General features: G+C 40.6%; 1 long non-coding RNA gene across 2 annotated transcripts in view; it reads left to right on the top strand.

The window, feature by feature from the left end:
• The window catches only part of LOC143665088 (uncharacterized), a 61,697-nt gene that overhangs the window by 14,207 nt on the left and 27,388 nt on the right, over nt 1–20,102 (top strand). For both annotated transcript variants that reach the window (XR_013166766.1, XR_013166772.1), the window contains exon 3: nt 14,307–14,424. This is a non-coding gene — a long non-coding RNA (uncharacterized LOC143665088). The remainder of the gene's footprint in view (nt 1–14,306; nt 14,425–20,102) is intronic.

Here is a 20,102-nt window from a genome sequence, read left to right as displayed (position 1 = left end):
GTGTGTTGCCATGGATTCTGAAGAAATTTTAAAAATCATGAGAAAATACCATGTACAACTATATGCCAAAAAACTAGACAACTTAGATGAAATGGGCACATTTCTAGACACACATGCATTACCTATACTGACTTGGAAAGAAATAGAAGATCTGAAGAAACCCATCATGAGTAAAGAGACTGTCATTCATCAAGACCTTCCCACAAAGACAAGCCCAGAGCCAGATGTCTTCACAGGGGAATTTTATCAAACATTCCAACACGAACTAACACCAATTCTGCTCAAACTCTTCCAAAAAATTAATGAAAAAGGAATGCTACCTAACTCATTTTATGAGGCTAACATCATTCTAATACCAAAACTGAATAAAGATGCTACAAGAAAGGAAAATTACAGGCCAGTCCTCTTAATGAACATAGATGCAAAAATTCTCAACAAAAACTAGCAAATTGAATCTAAGGACACATTAAAAAATTTATACACCACAACCAAGTGGGGTTTATACCAGGAGTGCAAGGGTGGCTCAACACAAGAATATCAATCAGTGTAATACAGCACATTAACAAATTGAAAGGGAAAAATCACATGATCATATCGATTGATGCTGAAAAAGGATTCAGCATAACCCAGCACCCTTTCCTGATTAAAACACTTCAGAAGGTAGGAATTGAAGGAAACTTCCTCAATATCATAACAGGCATATATGAAAAGCCCATAAGCACCACACTTAATTGTGAGAGATTGAAAGCATTTCCCCTAAGACTGTGAAAACCCAGCCTCCCTGTCATGGCACCGTATGTTTTAATGAGGAAGTTAGTGGACTCATGACGTAACATTATTTACCAAGCGTATGGTGATTGTAGAAATGTGAAGGTGAATAAAAACACAGGGTTCAGGATCAGGAGACGGGTCTATTTCTCACTTGTCATCTCATTCTGTTGCCTTAAATAGGTCTCCCCATTCTATAGGCAGTTTACTTAAGTAATTTAGAAAGTGTTCCCAAGTTTTGTGATTCTATCCATGTCATTTTCTATTAAACACTATTTATTTACTTATAAATATATTAGCTTTCACTGGAAGTGTTTGTTTTTGCACAGGGTTGGCACCAGGAATTGAACCTGGGACTCCAGCATGGTGACCCTCTGAGCCACCTCTGCCTGCTGAGCCACCTTGGCCCGCCCACTTCTACTCAAATTTTAAGAATTAAAATTGAAATTCTATGAGAGATTATATGTCCATAGGCCAGCAATTGACCACTGATCACTACTCTAAACTTTCCCATTTCTGGTGGACAGCCTAGAATATGTCTTCCTGGGCTGAAAGCACATGAATGCTGTTGAGTGTTTTGTTGCCTGATAATATAAATTTGTGTCTATTGAAATGCACAAAGCTACACATAAGAAGAACACTGGCAGGCACCCGAATTCTGTGAAAATACTTCCTGAACCTGTAAAATGTCAAACTGTGCCTGCACTACTTTCCTACCAAATGTGGGCTGATCCATATTTCATTTCTTTCTGGTTTACCCTTCCAGTTTGAAATTGAATTACTGTCTTTCCAATGTTGCTCTTTCACTCCGTCCTTAGACATGTATTCTGGAAACAGACTTTCCTGGTAGAAGGAACTCCACCTTTGGAAAACTACCTTCATAGACCTGGCTGATTTTAAAGCTAAGTCTGTAGACTGCCCTTTCTCCATTCCATAGGACTCTAGGTCCTGGGGAACTCATAGATGCAGGAATTCTAAAGAAACCCACCACTCCAGCTGTTTAAGTAGAAGCTAGATGACCATTTAATGGGTCACCCTCATATCCATTGAATGGATTTCAATCTTTTTTGAGTTTGGACAGATTTGCGGTCTGCAGTACCGCTTGTGGGTTTATGGGCTTTACCTCGCTCTGCCGTGCTGAGCTCAGTTTTCAGGGGAACCAAGGGGCGCGCGCTGGACGACGAGTGCCTCGCTGCGGGTCTAAAGGACTGGAGACCGAGCCAATTAAGGCATAAGGCAAGGTAGCTTTATTGTGGGTACAAGCTTATGCCATGGTTATCAGCAGCTGAAGACCCCGAGGCTCGGTGAGCCTCAGGTTATATACAGTTTGAGGAGAGGTGGAGTTAGGGCATGGACTCCAGGGGAGGGTAGCCAATCACACAAGCTAAGAAGCAGTTACTAGGCTTAGGACAGGAGTTAGGTTGGGGGACAGGGTTGAGGTTTTGTGGTTGGCTAGGGAAGTGGGCGGTCTACGACAAGGGGGGGAGAGGACTACAAGCGAGAAGAGTAGGGAGTGATATTTGAAAATTTTTAAGGACCGCTAGGCTCCAATCCCAAATAATATGCCACACAGATTAACCTTGTAAGTATATGCTCCTTCTCTGATCTGACTCTATGTTTCATTCCAGAGATGAGACAAATTGAAGACTATTTCATAGATGAAAATTTATATTCCTTATAGTTCTTTGGCTAGTTTAAAGCCTACTTAAGCTTTCTTTGGCAATTACTATCACAAATATCACCATGGCCAGCACTATAAATGTTTCATCAAACTAAGTTTCATTATGTGGTCTCAGTGTTGTGAGCTGTTTTTCTATCATGAATATGTTGCTCAGAATGATCACATTCTCTTGAGTCAATCTAGGAGTTATTGTTCCCGTTCCGTAGGTTATTGTGACACTAAATTTAAATGGCTTAAGGGAATGCATTTTAACTTATGCATATAATTCAGTAAGTGAAACCATTTTCATCTTCCTAATATTAGTTTAATTCCACACTCAGAACAGTAACAACTGCCTTGAGGAAGTCCTGGGCACGTTGTCTGGTGTGAAGTCTCTTTGTTATAGCTGCCATTGAACACATGCCTGAATGCAATACACGCAACTTATGGTCAACATAATGGATGGCTTGACAAAAAAATAATATTATAGTGAAAAAATTTTAAATAACCATAGTTATCTTCCTAAAGCGACTTCTTACAATACGAAATATCCAGAAACTCCATACTAAGCTCATTTGTCAAAATCACAATTAGCAAATCACAGTGTCATTTAGTTAATTTGTTAGTTTTTACTCAGTTTTTCCTCTTGGGATTTGTCTTCAGATAGACTTAAGGATGGATTTGAAAATTAAAGATGATTTAAGTAATAATTGGATGGTTAGCAAGTTCTTCAAATAGTGGTGAAATACCCCTGAGGTCTCATTAGCCACAATGAGTAAATTTCACTTCAAAGAGGACGTGTGGCAGCACTTTGAAGGCTCAAGAGAAAACATTATCCACTGGTGCATTTATAAATCAGCAGAGAGACTTACTGCAGCTGAGCTAGTTGGCATTTGAAATTCTGCAACTTGACTCCTTTCTGAGTTAATTAACAGCTTCCTGGGGCCCTGGCATGGAGCTGTATCAAAAAAGTTCATATGTGAGGTTTTTTTCAGGAAATCATATGACTTTAGAGAAAGACCAGATTTCAATGGGCCTTAAAAATAATAAAAACATACCCTGCCCACTGTGGTCCCACCAATCTGGGGTTTAAATCTCTTCAGCACATAAAGCATCAAGGAAAATAGAATCACCATAAACTTGACCAATTTACAAGTAAAATTCCAGGTTATTTTCTCCCTTATTGATAATATATTTAACTTAGGATCATGTTATACATTCAAATTTGCATCCATATATTTCCTACAATATTACAAGATAAGAATTTTCGTGCAGTATAACACAATATTTGAAAACATCTCTGTTAAAAGCTACATACTGTTGGGAGACTTACACTGTATTTTTAATTAATTATTTTCCCAGTGGTCACTGCATTTTCTAACTCTCTACAATTATTAACTTTATCAAACATATTTATAAATTATAATTTTCCCTTTTAAAAACATTTTCCTTTAGAGCCCATTCCTAGAGTGAATATTATTGACTCAAAGAAAAAAAGACAGTTATTTCTATTTCTATATTAAACATTATATAATATATTATGAATATATTAATTTAATATATAATAATATCAGATATTTGGAGAATCAACTAGTATAAGAGGAATGCAAAGAAACAGCAGCATTTTGTTTTCACATGTGCATAGGATTTTCATCTTAGCTTATTAAAAATAAAACTTTTATCTCTTTCTTTTTGGAACGGAAATGCGTATGTTTTATATAGTAAATTTAATTTGTTTTAAAAAATGTTTCTCTTTTTTTTTTTTACTTCAGGGAATTTATGTCTCCAAATTGGGATGATTCTCCATTTAATAAATAATGTGACCCCCTTTAACCAATGATGGATGTGATGAGAGGATGGGAAGAGAAAGCATGAGAATGCATAGAGCAGAACCTTAAAAGACTTAGGAAGATCACTCATCTCATGGATGTTTGAAAGGTTGCTGTTTGGCAATAAATACTGGGAGTGGAGAGGGATTACTAAAGACATTAAACAAGGACTTTTTTGTGACTTTACTCAGACACATAAATTAACATACATAGTGAGAGTCCAGTAAATGTTTCTTGGATTAGTGAACATATAAGTAATAGATTTTATAAATGTGTATGCTTGCATGTATGTGTGTGTATGTATATATATAGTATATGTGTGCTGGCAATTGTACAACAAGGTGAGGATACTGTTAGATATGGTGTTTATTTTGGACGTTATCCATGATGCCCAGTAGATGGAGGGAGTCGAAGGTACAATAACTGAGAAGCAGAATGGTGAACTGTGATATGCTATGTGATGGAATATGGTGCAGCTACAAAAAGGAAGGATGTCTGCCGGCACTCAGATGAACTGAATGAAACTTGGGGTCTGTGTATTGTGCAAAACATGCAAGAAACAAAAGAACAAATATGGTAAGGTCTCTTTCAGAAAACACTTATAAGAAAATTGGAGCCTAGATTGTAAGCCCTTAGAGAAGCCAAACTTAGTTTGAAGTTGTAAATGCATTTCTATATTATGAGACATTGAGCTGTCTGTGCATCAGCTGGTGTTTCCCTGGAACCTTGAGCAGCTCTGTGACACCTAAGACCCAGAGATGGAGGGCTGCAGCCCTGAAAGTGAGCATAGCTCTATACAATAATAGTTAAAGTAACTGAAAAAGAGATCAGTTCTCAATTAGAGTTAAGAATGAAATGAATGTGGCTGTGAATAAGGTAAATCAGAATACAAGGTAAAATATGATAGTGTGTGTACTCTAGACTTTCACCTATTATATGAGACCAAAGGCAGAGAGGTTTGTTATGCCTAGAAACTAAATTTTCTGTAACACATAATCTAAATCAACCTATCTGGACAGCTCATTTAAACAACCCAAACTCCTGGGGTCCAGAATGGGAACAAGGCCTTGTAATTCTCTATAGCTTAATGTAATACCAAGGATACATCTCAGACTATGGTGGGTTGATAATTAAAATGTTTTGGTAGAATAAGTACATGGAATCTTGAATAGTTTGTGTAGGTTAGTGTGATGCCCCATTATATCCCAGAGTAACTTGGGCAAAGAATAAAAAATTATTTGCTAAGTCCCTTGGGGGACTGGGGAGAAAGAGGAAAAGTTCATTCTCCCCACCTGGGGAATTCTTGATATCTTGCAAGCAGTGGAGAAAACAAAATCAATAGGCCCAGCTCTTGATCTTGGGGCTCACGCCTATGAAATTTGTTCCTGCAAAGGAGAAGCTAAGCCTACTTACAATTATGCCTAAGAGTCATCCCAGAGAACCTCTTTTGTTGCTCAGATGTGGCCTCTCTCTAAGCCAACTCAGCAGGTGAACTCACTGCCCTTCCCACTAAATGGAACATGACTCCAAGGGGTGTAAATCTCCCTGGCAGCATGGGACAGGACTCTCGGGATGAGGCAGGACGCAGCATCATGGGATTGAGAAAGCCTTCTTGACCGAAAAGGGAAGAGAGAAATGTGACAAAGTAAAGTTTTAGTGGCTGGGAGATTTCAAAGAGAGTCAAGAGGTTATCCTGGAGGTTATTATGCATTCTATAAGTATCCCTTTTTAGTTTATGGTGTATTGCAGTAGCTAGAGGGAAGTACCTGAAACTGTTGAACTGTGTTCCAGTAGCCTTGATTCTTGAAGAAGACTGTATATCTATATAGATTTTACAATGTGACTGTGTGATTGCGGAATCCTTGTGTCTGATGCTTCTTTTATCCAGGGTATGGACAGATTTGGATAGACTGAAATGCAGGTGGTCAATGAGAGGTTGGGTTAAGGGGTATGGGGTGTATGAGTTTTTTTCTTTTTACTTCTTTTTCTGGAGTGATGGAAATGTTCTAAAATGATTATGGGGAAGAATGAACAACTGTTTGATGATACTGTGAACCACTGATTATACACCTTGTATGGATAAGTGTGTGAAGATTTCTCAATAAAAATATTAAAAAAAAACTATTGGTTGAGTCCCTTGAAAGTTTGAAGGAAAAAATATGGGAATATTAAAGTTCCCCATCTGGGAAATCCCTAGTACCCTCTCAACCACTGGAAACTCACAAGAAAATAGGCCAAGCTCTTGAGTTTGAGGCTTGCCCTGATGAAATGTATTTCTGTGGTGCAGATGCTTAGACTCTCTGTAATGAGGCCTAAGAGCTGCTTCCAGGAAGCCTCTTGTTGCTCAGATGTGGCCTCTCTCTATAAGCCCAACACTGCAAGGAAAATCATTACCTTCCCACCTACATGGGACATGACATCTAGGGGTAACAGTCTCCTTGACAATGTGGGGAGTGACTCCCAGGGATGAGTCTGGCCCTGGCACCGGGGTGGGAGGGGGTGTTGACAATGCCTTCCAGATCAAACTGAGGAAAAGATGTGTAATAAAATAAGGCATCAATAGCTATGAGAGGTCACATAGAGACAAGAGGCTAATCTGGAGGCTGCTCTTATGCAATCTTCAGCTTGATGGTGCTACTTGCCATGGCTTGCTAAACCCCAACCAACATCATTCCTGTTGACTCTTAAGAATACCTAGGGCTTGAACTGAGCCTCTAGAAAGATTTCATGCCCTAAGTTTGTTTTCCTAGAACATATAATTCCTAGAGGGTTCCTAAGTCAGATAAATCCTAAAACCCAGAGGGACCAGCCTCTCCAAGATTATCAATTAATCACATCCCCTTATCCTTTAGTGTGGACACCCCTTCTCAACATGAAAAAGTCAGACTGGGTATTGCCTCAAGATCCCTATAGAGTGGGAGAAGGATCAGAGGAGAAGGAGGAGGTATAACAGAGAAAACAGAATTTAACAAATGTGTATGACTGCTGAATCACTATATTGCTATTCCTTCTAGCCCTCAGTGTTTTGAAGCAGCTAGAAGGAAAATCTGAAATAGTGGACTGGTAGTTCAATACAGTCTCTGAAATCTCTTCTGTAACTACTGTTGAAGTGTACTTTGAAAATTACTTCTTTTTTCTATCTTTGCTTTGTATATGTATATATATTAATAAAAACATTATAAAGATTTAAAAAATGAAGGGGAAATAAAAGATGTTCTCAGATAGAAAAATGGAGAGAATTTGTCACTAGCAAATTTGTCCTACAGGAAATGCTAATGGAATCCTATAGGCTGAAATTAGAGAGCTTTGAACTGTAACTTGTATCCTCAGAAAGAAGCAGAAACAACAAGGAAATCATAAGATTATTATTAGATAATCATTCAGAATGGTATAAAATTATTAAATAATTAGGGATAGATCTGATAAATATTTGAAAGATGTGTACATTAAAAATTATAAACAAAAATTAAAAATTGCTGAAAGAAATTAATGGAGACCTAAAAAGACCTGGAGTAACAAGTGAAAGTAGAACAAACTAACCCCAAAGCAAGTAGAAGGAAAGAACTAAGAAAGATTAAAGCAGCAACAAATGAAACAGAGGATAATAAAAATAACAGAATCAACAAAATCAATTGTTGTTCCTTTGAAAATGTCAATAAAATTGACAAACATTTAGCTAGTTGATAAAGAAAAAAGGAGAGTATGCAAATAACTAACATCAGAAATGAAAGGGAAGTATTACTACCAATCCTACAAAAGTAAAAAGGACTATAAAAATATACTATGAGCAACTCTACACCAACAAATTAGAGAACACAGGTGAAATAAACAACTTTCTAGAAACACATAAGCTACTTACACTGACTCAAGAGACAGATGAGCTCAACAAACCAATAACTAGTAAAGATATTGAACATTAATCAAAAACCTTCCTACAAATGAAACATATTTTCCCTGAATGTTTTCACTGGTGACTTTTACAAAGCAAGAAGAATTAACGCCCATCCTCCTGAAACTCTTCCAAGAATTTGAAGAAGAAGGAACACTTCCTAACTCATTCTGTGAAGCCAGCATCACCCTAATACAAACTCAGATAAAGATACCACAAGAAAAGAAAGTTACAGACTAACATCCCTTATGAATAATAAGAAAAAATAGATAAATGGGATTTTTTTTCAAAGTTGAGAACTTTTATGCATCAAAGGACTTCACCATCGAAGTCAAAAGACAGCTTATAGAATGGGACAAAATATTTGGATACTATGTTCTGATAAGGGTTTAAAACCCAAAATATATTTTTCAAAAGTCCTATAACTGAACAACAAAAAGACAAATAACCCTAATAAAAAATGAGCAAAAATCTTGAATTTTCCAAAGAATATGTGCAAATGGCCAGAAAGGACATGAAAAGATTACTAACATCATCGGTCATTAGGAAAATCCTGCAGACCAAATTCATAATGAGTTACTATTTCACACCTGCTTGAGGGCAACTATTCAGAAAAAAATGGAAAGAACAAGTAGTGGAGAGGATGTGGAGAAATAGAAACACTCCTTTATTATTGGTGCGAATGTGAAATGGTGTGGCTGCTGTGGAAAACCATTTGGCAGCTCCTCAGAAAGTTAAGTGTAGAATTATCATGACTCAGCAATCCCACTTGTAAGTATATACCCCAAAGAACTGAAAGCAGGGACACTGATTTCATGGTGGCACTATTCACAATTGCCAAAGGATGGAAGCAACCCAGGTGTCTATCAACAGATGAAAGGATAAATAAAATGTTGGATATACATACAATGGAATATTATTCAGCCATAAACAAGAATAAAAATATTATTCACATGATGCATGTGAAAACATGGATGAACCTTGAAGACATCATGTTGAGTAAAGTAAGACAACTATAACAGGATGTATTATATAATCTCACCGATACAAAATAATTAGAATAAACAGATTCCTGGAGTCATAATCTAGAATATAGTTACTTAGGGGACAGGGTGGGGCAGAGAATGAAGAGTTGATACTTTAATTGGTACAGAGTTTCTTGTTTGAGGTGATGGAAAAGTTTTAGTAATGGATGGTGATGATAGTAGCACAACAATGTGAAACAACACAACTAAATTGTATATTTGAAAGTGGTTAAAATGGGAAATTTTATGCTGTATATATGTTACCAGACTGAAAATTAAAAAATTCATACAACACAAATAGTGAGAGCAAATGTAAACTATGGACTATAGTTAATAGTATAATTATAATATAGTTTCATCAGTTGTAACAAAATTACTGCACTGATGCAAAATGTTAATAGAGAAAACTGAGTGTTTGAGGTGGGGAGCAATATGGCAACTTTTTGTATTTTCTGTTTGATTTTTAAATTCTCTCTTATTGAATAAAAAATTCAACTTATTGAATAAAAAATTAAAATGAAAGCTAAAGACAACTTACAGAATCCTAGAAATGTCTGCAAATCATATAAGTGACAAGGATCAAGAATAACAATAACAAAATAACTGAATAGCTGATATGCATCAAGAATATATAATGACCTCTTACAACTCAACCACAAATTCATCAACAACCCAAATGAAAAATGGGCAAAGGGCTTGGATGGGCATTTCTGAAAAGAAGATATATGCATTGGCCACAAACCCATGAAAAGCTGTTTGATATCGTTAGTCACTAGGGAAACGCAGGTCAAACCACCATGAGCTACCTCCTAAAAGACTTGGAGGATTGTTGTGCTTTGGGTACGTGAGGGTGTGAACAGTGTAGCTGTTGCTCACGTCTACCCTTTGGTGGAGCTGACCCCAGCTGGCTCAGTCGACCGCTGAGGCATGTACTCACCTGAATGTCGGGAAAGATGTTTCATTCTAAGGGCTACCGGAAATCTACAAGTCTACAGAAAATGTATTTTAAACTACATTTCATGCCCACTCCATTGCAGTTTTGAGATATGGAGCAAATAGTCTAATTTTCTCCTAACAGCATTTGCCTTTAGACTTTGCAGGGCTCATCTGGAGTTTCACAGTGGTGTGAGCTGACGCTTGGCTCTGGGGTCCGCTGTGGGCTCTGCCCTGGGGTCCACTGTGGGATCCGCTGTAGGGTCCACTCTGGGATTTGCTCTGGCGTCTGCTATGGGATCCACTCTGGGGTCTGCTCTGGGCCGTCAGGGGTGATGGAGGGAAGGGCTGTGCACTGCGGCCCCACACGTCAGGGCTGCTTCTGAAAGTCCCCCTCGAGGCACGGGGCTAGCGCCCACAGGGGACACCGCCACGGGCACAGCCCACGCCAGGCCCACCTTCCAGTCTTGAGAGAGACAGAGAACACAGGCGCAATAAAGGCAAGGCTTTTCATGCACTCCAGGAGCACACAGCTTCGTGCACAATCCACGGATCAGGCACCCCTTCTGCAGCCTGAAGGGAGCCATAGGGCAGTGCAGGGAGGGGGCTCATGGGGGCGGGCGGGGGGACTGGCCGGCGCTGTTTCCACCTTGCACAGGGGGGTGTCCCGGGGGCTGGGAAGGCCCCAGCCATTCTGATGAACTCTCTCTCCCCACTGGACCTCAGCCAGTGTTGGTCATCTGCACTTTTGGAGGGTAGGGGACATTTTCTCGGACAGTCCCTGCGGGTCAGTTGCTTTGTCTTCCAGAAAAGACCTTCTCAGAAAGAGGTCTTCTCCCAGCCATGCCCAACGCAGCGGCCATTTTATTGTAATTAACACGAGGAAAATGCAAGGATCCAGGAGAGGCAGGGCAGGGACAGTTAGCGAAGGCCTCTCAGAAGAGTCTGCAGGAGCCGCCCAGATGGTGAGAGCAGAGCTGCAGGGCAGAAGGGAGGTGCCGTGGCCCAGCTGGCCAGCCTGAGCGTGGACAGGGCGGGAGGGGTGGGAGTTTATCCTGCAAGGGGTGGGTTCTCCCGGGGGGGGACAGGGAGGCAGCCCAGGACCCTGTGAGAGCAGTGACCTTGGATCCTGCCCCACTGTGGAGCAGGCAGGAAGGCTCCCTGGAGGCGGCGACCCCTGAGCTCACGGAGGGTCAGGGAGGGCAGAACAGGGATGGTCGGGTGGGGTGAGCTCATGCTGGGGTCTCCCGAGTGCACAGGGCTGGTCAGCGGAGCCAGGCCAGCATGGGGTGCTTGGGGACCACAGCTGAGGCTCGGTCTGTTCCCTGCAGTGGGAGCCACCGAGGGAGAAAGCTGCAGTAAGGTGGGTGGGGGCTCTCCCACAGGAATTGTGCTTGGGGTGTTTACCCCCGCCCTGCTCTCTCCCCCAGCTGTCCCTTCTCTGCACGCTGACCCCTGGCAGGCGTGCCTGGTCAGAGCACAGCCCCCAAGGCCCCGGCTGGGCTCTGCCCTCTGTCCTGCCTTCCCTCCCACCCTGCCCACTGAAGCGCCCCAGATGCGGCTGTCTGCCACACAGCCAAGGGTCCAGACCCAGTTGCCTAAGGACTAGCAGGACATCACTGACTGCTCGGGGGGTCACTGGCCCCGAGGAGGGCTGGGAATGAGTGGGAGCCACTCCACGGTCAAGAACGCAGCTGCCCCCTGACCTCGCGCCCCTGGGTGCTCCTTCCCACCTGGTCTGCCCCAGCCCACTGACTATACCATGCACCCTGTCCAGACACACGAGCCCCACAGTGTGGGCAGACTCAGGACCCACAATCCCTAAATGCACAACCACGTGGACACCAACACATCTGACCCCCACTGGAAGAGTCCTAGCACCCTGAAACCATGACTTCCAGGAGGGCCAACACCCACAGCCACACTCGGCATGTCCCCACATGCTCACAGGTGCTTCCCTGTGCATCCCACCACCGTTGGGCCCACACCTGCATGTCACACCACCGAAAATACACACACACACACACACACACACACACACACACACACACAGCCAGAATCCAAATAAACAGAATCCTAAATCCTCCAAAAGGCACCCAAACTTGATCTTCATCGAAATACACATATACAATAAACCTTAAGTAAATATGCTACACCCCAAAGCACACACAAATAACTACTACAGCTCCTGTCCACACACACATACAAATTGATTAAAAACACAAAACATTTATAGTCCCTGAGTGAATACACAGCCCCACAACCTCAGAAACTCACAGCCCATGACTCCACAGCCCCAGGAAGCCTGGGCGTTCCCACACACTCCCAAATACACTAAACCTCCCAGACCCCTCCAAAAGCATATTCTGCACACACACAAAGAAACCTCAAGCCGTAATAAACACACACAAACTATTCCTCCATTTCCCAAACACACACACACAACCCAGCAGAGCCCCCAGGCACCCCAGCTTCTTCCACACACCCTAGATAAACACAAATCTCCTCCCAAGACCCCAAATATGCACACTCACAAAAACCCCAATCCTCTTACAGTCTGATACTCTGTCTCACACAGTTAAGTTCTTCTACCTCTACGATCACTTGGGAAGTTGCTAAAATTTCTCTATCTTTAGACCCCTGGAAATGAGGCCTGGATTCTGCTTTTAATGTATTCTCCTGGGTCATTCTATACACAGTGGCATTAATCTCAAAGGGAAATCAGAGATTCTAAAAGAAATCTGTGGTAGTTAGATTCAGGTGTCAACTTGACCAGGTGAAGGTACCTAGTTCTGTTGCTGTGGACATGAGCCGATGGCATGTGAACCTCATCTGTTCCTGATTACATCTGCAGTCGGCTAGGAGGCGTGCCTACTGCAATGAATGATGTTTGAGTTAATTGGCTGGTGCTTAAATGAGAGAGCTCAGCGTAGCACAGTCCAAGCAGCTCGGCATTCCTCATCTCAGCACTCGCAGCTCAGCTCAGGCCTTTGGAGATGCAGAAAGGAAGCACCCTGGGGAAAGTTGTTGGAATCCAGAGGCCTGGAGAGGAGGCCAGCAAAGATCACCCTGTGCCTTCCCATGTAAGAAAGAACCTCAGTTGTAAGTAGCTGCCTTTCCTCTGAAGAACTAACGAAATCCCCTTTTATTAAATGCCAATCTGTCTCTGATGGGTAGCATTCTGGTAGCTAGCAAACTAGAACAAAATCCTTTCTATAGTTTGGCCTTTCAGAAATGAAGGGAGAGAGGGAGAATACATATGATGGGGGGCAGGCATTGTGTGTAGGGTTTGGACAGCGGAAAGAGGAGATGCATGTAGAGTGTTTTTGAAGGGATGATTTTAGCCCAGTGCTTCAACCTGTGGCCTGTTGGAAGCCCACCATGACCCTGGAGGAGGGGAAGCAAAGGGCTGTGCAGGAATGGCTGGACACAAGTGATTCTGACCAGGTGATCTACTATGAGATGGCAGCAAATTAAGTCCCAGGGTCCTGGTTATTTTGAGGTGCTGGGCTGTGGGATGTGATGGAGAAGAATGAGGCAGGCTGTTGTCAGGCAGTGTTGGTGGTCATTAAAGGGGATATTTGGAGCAGGGGGTGTCAACAAGGCAAAGATTCCCAGGTCATTGGAGGCACACTCTCCCGGCAGTACCTTTCTCCTTCATCTTAAGTGCTGGGACTGTCCTCATCTCCATTTCCTAAGATGCTCAGCCCTTCTCTGATACTGGGTCTGCAGATACCCTTATAGTAAAGGTCCTATTGGGAGTTACTCCTATAGATTCCAAGAGGATTGAACTATAAGTTGTACAGATTGTGCAGATGGTGACATGCTATAATAGGCAGATTCTTGCTTGTATTTGTGGCAGGGTAGCTGGATGTTATTGGCATAGAATTTTGGGCACACTTCTCCTCATGAAATAGTGCCCAGAAATTGTTCCCTGTCATCCCATATGAGGTGGGGATGGATGAGGTTGGTCAGGCAAAGATAGTCTGAGACATCCTGTGGATGGGACTTTCAGCCCTTACAGCCAGGCCAATAAGTTAATCCTTTGCTAAAACACAAAGCAATGAGAAACACATAAAAACCAACTTATTGGAAATTGAACCCCTTCTTCAATATTTCTGTCTACATTCTTCCTAAGAACTAATTTGGGGGGCAAGATGGCAGCATAGTGAGTGAGGTTTTGGAATTTATTTCTCCTCTAGGGCAACTAGTAAGTAACCAAGAGCTGTATGGAACAACTGCTGGGAGGACATCAGTGACCAGACACACAGCACACACCAGTCTGGAGCAGGTGGAATGGATGAGATCCCACACAGAACTGTAAGTCTCCCAAGCCACGGAGGCCAGCACCCCTCCCCCACAGGCCTGGCAGGCTGGTTCCCGGAGGAGAAAGGAAATAGATTTCACTAGTAGCAAGCACTTAGATAAACCAATCTGCAGTTAAGTAATTAATTAACAAATTCTGACTAATGAAAGCAGGCCTGAGCACAGAAAACCTGGAGTAAACGCTAAAGGAACCAGGATTTCCCCCCACTGCAGTGAGGGGGTGGGGCTGGCAGGAAAAAAAAAACAATCCAGAGGTTTTTTGAGTTGGACAGTACAAAATACTGGAAAAGGGCTGGACCCCAAGATAAGGGGCACACAGAGCCTGGGAACACATAGAGCTATGTACCAATTCAAGCTCTTGATTTACAAACCCAGGGACTGGGGTGAGGGGGGCCCTCCTCTGAGAGTTTCAAGCACTCTCAGGCTCCAGCTGTGCCCCAGGCAAAAGGAAAACAAAGGCATGTCTGAGAGACAAAGTAACTAGTCAGGTGAAAGGGGTTAATTCCCTAAAGGGTATATCTTCTCCAAGAAAATTGGGGTGCAGCCCAACTTGAGTAGAGGCCATCCTTCAGGGAATTCAGGCTCTAGGGACTGTAAAACAGAACTAAGCAAAGCCCAGCTACTACCTCAACCTCTGTCTCAACCAAACCACTGGCAGGGAGAGGCTGCTGTCATTAAAGACATCACTCACTTTATGCTGGTGGGGAACTGTGGCTAATAAGCACAACATGCTGCGCAGGATAGGAAAAGCACAGAGTCCAGAGGCTTCATAAGAAAGTCTGACAACCTGGTGGGTCTCACCCTGAGGAAAAACTGATGCTGGCTACTCTGTCCTCCTAAGACATGGGTTTGTCTGGTCTGGGAAAATCTAACTGTCATTGATAATATTTGGGGATACCATCCTCAAAAAAAGGAAAAGCTCAATATAGGCACAGCAAGAAATAGTAAAACAAGAACTGAAAAATTCTGATCAGCTAAACAAACTTCTAGAGGCTTAGAATAAGTTGAACTGAATGCTAAAGAACAGATAGAGAACAAAGCCATCCAACAACAACAACAAAAAACCCTAGGTAAAAGAGAAAGCAACCTCCCAAATAAACAAAGTAAGGAAATCAAATGTCTAGATACCAGCAAAAAGTAATGTGTACTAGGAAAATTGAAGATATGGCCAAAAGGAGCAAACCAACATTTCAAAAGAGATGCAGGAGTTGAAAAACTAATTCAGGATGTTTAAACAGACGTGCAAAATCTCATCAAAAATCAAATCAATGAGTTGAGGGAGGATATAAAGAAGTTATTGGGCAAACATAAAGAAGAACTCAAAAGTTTAAAAAAACAAATCACAGACCTTATGACAATGCAAGGCACAAGAGGAGATAAAAAAAAAAAAGAAAAACAATGGAGACTTACAACAATAGATTTGAAAAGGCAGAAGAAAGGATTAGTGAACTAGAGGACAGAACATATGAAATCCAACAAACAAAAGAAAATATAGGGAAAAGAATGGAAAGATATGAGCAGGGTCTCAGGGAATTGAAAGACAACATGAGATACACAATATACATGTTATGGGTGTTCCAGAAGGAGAAGAGAAGGGGAGAGGAGCAGAAAGATTAATGAAGGAAATAATCAGTGAAAATTTCTAGTCTCTAATGAAGGCAAAATTATAGATCCAGGATCTGCAGCATACCCCAAAGAGAAGAGATCCAAATAGACCTACTCCAAGATGCTTACTAATAAGATTGTCAAATGTCAAAGACAGAATTTTGAAAGCAGCAAAAGAAAAGCAATTGTATTAGTTAGGGTTCTCTAGAGAAACAGAATCAACAGGGAACACTTGCAAATATAAAATTTATGAAAGTGTCTCACGTGACCGTAGGAATGCAGAGTCCAAAATCCACAGGGCAGGCTGCGAAGCCGATGACTCCAATGGATGGCCTGGATGAACTCCACAGGAGAGGCTCACCAGCCAAGCAGGAATGAAACCTGTCTCCTCTGAGTCCTCCTTAAAAGGCTTCCCATGATTGGATTTAGCATCACTAATTGCAGAAGACACTCCCCTTTGACTGATTACAAATGGAATCAGCTGTGGATGTAGCTGACGTGATCATGACCTAATCCTATGAAATATCCTCATTGCAACAGGCAGGCCAGCGCTTGCCCAATCAGATGAACAGGTACCACAACTTGGCCAAGTTGACACCTGTCCCTAACCATGACAGCAATCCATTACATACAAGGGAAAAATCTATATACAGCAAAATTGTCCTTCAAAAATGAGGGAAATGGTAGAATGCTTGGCTTCCATGTGGGAGACCCAGGTTTGATTCCTGGACCATGCACCCCCCCAAAAAAAAAAGTTGAGGGAGAGATTAAAATACTTTCAGACAATCACTGAGAGAATTGTGACTAAGAGACTGGCTCTAAAAGAAATATTAAAGGGATCAGTGCAGGCTAATATGAAAGGATAGGAGAGAAAGGCCTGGGGAAGAGTGTAGAAATGAAATTTTCAGTAAAGATAAAAAGAGAAAAAAATTAGATATGGCATATACAATACAAAAGACAAAATGGTAGAAGAAAGTACTCCCTATAAAGTAATAACATTAAATGTTAATGGATTAAACTTCCCAATTAAAAGACATAGACTGGCAGAACAGATGAAAAACCAGACCCATCTTTATGATGTCTACAAGAGACTCTTTTTAAATGCAAGGAAAAAAAATAGGTTGAAGGGGGTGCAAGGGTAGTTCAGTGGTAGAATTCTCGCCTGCCATGCAGGAGACCCAGGTTTGATTCCCAGTCCATGCACCTCCCCAAAAAACAAACAAGCAAAATAAAAATTCAACAAATGGTGCTGCAAAGGAAAATAATGAAATGTGATTCTGCTGTACAGCATACAAAAAAAAAAAGGTTGAATATGGAAGACTGGTAAAAGATATTTCATTCAAAGAACCAGAAGAGAGCAAGGGTAACTATACTAATGTCTGACAAATTAGACTCCAAATGTAAAACAAAAGAGACAAAGAAGGATACTACATATTAATAATAGGAACAATTTGACAAGAAGACCTAACAATCATAAATATTTATGCACCAAGCCAGAGTGCTCCAAAATACATGAGGCAAACATCTGCAACACTGAATGGAGAAGTAGACACCTCTTCAGTTCCCCACTCTCATCAATGGATATAGTATCTAGACAGAGGATCAATAAGGAAAGAGAGGTTTTTGAATAACATGATAACCAAGCTAGACTTAACAGATATTTGCAGAACATTACACCCCACAACAGCAGGATACACAGTTTTTCTCAAGTGCTCATGGTTCATTCTCAATGATGGACCATATGCTTGATCACAAAGCATGTCTGAATAAATTAAAAAAAGATTGAAATTGTATAGAATACCTTCTGGATCATAATGGAATGAAGGTGGAAGTCAATAACAAACAGAGGGCCAGAAATTTCACAAATATATGGAGGCTAAATAACATGGTCTTAAACAACCAGTGGGTCAGGAATAAATTACAAGAGAAATCACTAAATATCCAGAGGCAAATGAAAATGCAAACACAACATGTCAAAATTTATGGGATGCAGCAATGGTGGTGCTGAGAGGGAAATTTAAGTGCCTTAAGTGCCTATATTAAAAAATAAGAAAGATCATAAATTGAGGAACTAACTGTTCACTTGGAAGAATTAGAGAAAGAACTGGAAACAGACCCAAAAGGAAACAGAAGCAAGGAAATAATGAAGATTAGAGAAGAAATAAATGAAATGAGAATATGACAACAATAGGGAAAATCACAAAACCAGAAGTTGGTTCTTTAAGAAAATAAGTAAAATTGATGGACCCTTAACTCGGCTGGCAAAAAAGAGAGAAGATGCAAATAAATAAAATCAGAAATGGAAGAGTAGATATAACCACTGACCCAAGAGAAATGAAGGTGGTAATGAGAGGATACCATGAGCAACCATATACTAATAAACTAGACCACATAGATGAAATGGACAACTTTATAGAAAGGCATGAACAAACAACATTGACTCGAGAGAAACAGACAGCCTTAACAAACCAATCACAAAAGATTGAATCAGTCATAAAGACTGATTTTTCCCAAAAAAGGGAAGTCCAAGACCAGATGGATTCCCTATGAATTCTACCATGTATTCAAGAAAGAATTAGTACCAATCTTGCTCAAACTCTTCAGAAAAACTGAAGAGGATGGAAACCTACCTACCTCATTCTATGAAGTCAACATCACCCTAATAGCAAAACCAGACAAAGATACTAAAAGAAAGGAAAATTATAGACTAATTTCTTTAATGAATATGAATGCAAAAATCCTCAACAAAATACGTGCAAATAGAAACCAGCAGCACATTAAATGAATTATACACCACGAGCAAGTGGGATTTATTCCAGGTATGCAAGCTTGCTTCAACACAGAAAATCAATTGATGTAGTACACCATTTCAATCTGTCAAGGCAGAAAAAACACATGATCATAGTGACTGATGAAGAAAAAGCATTTGATAAAATTCAACATCCTTTCTTGATGCAAATACTTCAAATGATAGAAATAGAAGGGAACTTCCTCAGCATGATAAAAAAAAGTATATTAAAGACCCACAGCTAACATCATCCTCAGTGGGGAAAGGCTGAAAAATTTCCCTCTAAGATCAGGAACAAGACATTGGATGCCCAATGTCACCACTGTTATTCAACACTATGCTGGAAGTTCTAGCAAGAGCAATTAGACAAGAAAGGAAATAAAAGGCATCCAAATTGGAAAGGAAGAAGTAAAACTCTCACTGTTTGCAGATGACATGATTCTATATGTTAAAAATCCAGAAATCTACAGCAAAGCTTCTAGAGCTAATAAATGAGTACAGCAAAGTGACAGGGTACAAGAGCAATACCCTAAATCAGTAGTACTTTCTATACACTAATAGTGAGCAATCTGAAGAGGAAATCAATAAAAAATTCCATTTACAATAGCAGGCAGCAGAAATAAAATATTTAGAAATTAATTTAACTAAGGACACAAAAGACCTATACACTGAAAACTACAAGAAATTGCTAAAAGAAGCAATGCAAGACATAAATACATAGAAGGCATACTGTGTTCATGGATTGGAAGACTAATATTCTTAAGATGTCAGTTCTATCCAAATTGATGTATAGATTCAATGTAATACCAATTAAAATCACAATGACTTACTTTGCAGAAATAGAAAAGCCAATAACCAAATTTATTTGGATGGGCAAGGTGCCTGGAAAAGCTAAAAATATCTTGAGAAAGGAAAATAATGTGGTAGGTCTCACATTACTTGATGTTAAAGCCTATTACAAAGCTACATTGCTTAAAACAGTGTGATACTGGCATAAAGATAGATATACTGACCAATGGAATCAAATTGAGAATTCAAAAATAGATCCTCTCATATATGGACAATTGAACTTTGATAAGGGAATCAAGCTAGCCCTCCTGGGACAAAGCAGCCTCTTTAATATATGGTATTTAGAGAACTGGATATCCATATGCAAAAGAATGAAAGGGGATCCATATCTCATACCCTATACAAAATTTAACTCAAAATGGATCAAATATCTAAACATTAAAATTAAGACTGTAAAACTTTTAGAAGAAAATGTAGGGAAATATCTTAT

Source organism: Tamandua tetradactyla, chromosome 2, assembly GCF_023851605.1.
Source record: "Tamandua tetradactyla isolate mTamTet1 chromosome 2, mTamTet1.pri, whole genome shotgun sequence".
NCBI lineage: Eukaryota > Metazoa > Chordata > Mammalia > Pilosa > Myrmecophagidae > Tamandua > Tamandua tetradactyla.
The sequence above is the reverse complement of the archived record's forward strand: the minus strand, read 5'-3'. Positions and strand labels throughout refer to the sequence as shown.